The sequence below is a fragment of the Dipodomys spectabilis genome, unplaced genomic scaffold (genome assembly GCF_019054845.1).
Source record: "Dipodomys spectabilis isolate Male_0828 unplaced genomic scaffold, ASM1905484v1 ptg000424l, whole genome shotgun sequence".
Classification (NCBI taxonomy): Eukaryota; Metazoa; Chordata; class Mammalia; order Rodentia; family Heteromyidae; genus Dipodomys; species Dipodomys spectabilis.
The window spans coordinates 2,472,466-2,473,908 of NW_024871101.1; the positions used below are offsets into that span (position 1 = coordinate 2,472,466).

Here is a 1,443-nt window from a genome sequence, read left to right on the forward strand (position 1 = left end):
TGACTATATTTACCCTCATTCACTTTCCACTCACCTTTATCCTTGTGCTGATTCCTGTCCTTTTTTTTTCTTTTTTTTAATTGTGAAAATACTGTACAGAGGGGCTACAATTACATGGGCAAGATGATGAGTACATTTCTTTTTTTTGGGGGGGGGGGCCCAGTCGTGGGGCCTGAACTCTGGGCCTGGTCGCTGACCCTCAGCTCTTCAGCTCAAGGCTAGCCCTCTACCACTTGAGCCACAGCGCCACTTCCAGCTTTTATCTTTTTGCTTATATGGTGCTGAGGAATCGAACCCAGGGCCTCAGGCATGCAAGGCAAGCGCTCTACCACTGAACCAACTTCCCAGCCCATGAGTACATTTCTTATCAAGCATTGTAGCCTCCTCCAAAAATATGGAACACTTCACGAATTTGCGTGTCATCCTTGAGCAAGGGCCATGATAATCTTCTCTGTATCGTTCCAATTTTAGTATATGTGCTGCTGAAGTGAGCACTGATTCCTGTCCTTTAATAGAGTATGTTTCTCCCTCTTGTCATTCATTTTTTAGGTTATTAATTTTACAAAGGGGCTCCATCATAGTACTTTACATATGCATATATTATAATTTAACCACAATGCATCTTGATATTATTCACACTCCCTCATTCTCTTTTCTTTCATTCTCCCTTCCCTCTCATCCTATCATTGTAGTATTGCTATTATCTTAATTTTAAAAATCATAATTGTGGGCTGGGAAGGTGGCTCAGTGGTAGAGCACTTGCCTTGCATGCCTGAGGCCCTGGGTTCGATTCCTCAGCACCACATAAGCAAAAAGAAAAAAGCCAGAAGTGGTGTTGTGGTTCAAGTGGTAGAGGGCTAGCCTTGAGCTGAAGAGCTGAGGGACAGCGACCAGGCCCAGAGTTCAGGCCCCACGAACGGACCCAAAAAAACAAAACAGAACAAAAAAACATAATCTTTTACTTTAATATAAAACAAGATGTTGGGCTGGGAAGGTGGCTCAGTGGTTAGAGCGCTTGCCTTGCATGCCTGAGGCCCTGGGTTCGATTCCTCAGCACCACATAAGCAAAAAGAAAAAAGCTGGAAGTGGTGCTATGGCTCAAGTGGTAGAGTGCTAGCCTTGAGCTGAAGAGCTGAGGGACAGCGCCCAGGCCCAGAGGTCAGGCCTCATGACCGGACCCCCCCCCCAAAAAAAAAACAAGATGTTATGATCTATGCAGGATGATTAAAGATATGTAACATATGCATCACTATATATAATCTACCAAAATGTTTACCATTTCTGGTTTTCTTTTCTTTCAGCAAATCTAAATTCTTCCCCATGAAGAACTTGTCTTAATATTTCTTGCAATAAAAGTAAGTCTGCCATGTGTCAATATTGAGTTGTTTCAACTTTTATTTGTCTAAACATAGTTTTGATTCATCTTCATTTTTGAAAGATACT

The 1,443-nt window shown here is 42.4% G+C and overlaps 1 non-coding gene across 1 annotated transcript; it reads right to left on the minus strand.

The window, feature by feature from the left end:
- Window positions 1-388: 388 nt before the first annotated feature.
- Window positions 389-495, minus strand: LOC122097695. The gene has a single exon (XR_006145564.1). It is a non-coding gene; the product is annotated as a U6 spliceosomal RNA (small nuclear RNA).
- Window positions 496-1,443: the final 948 nt, after the last annotated feature.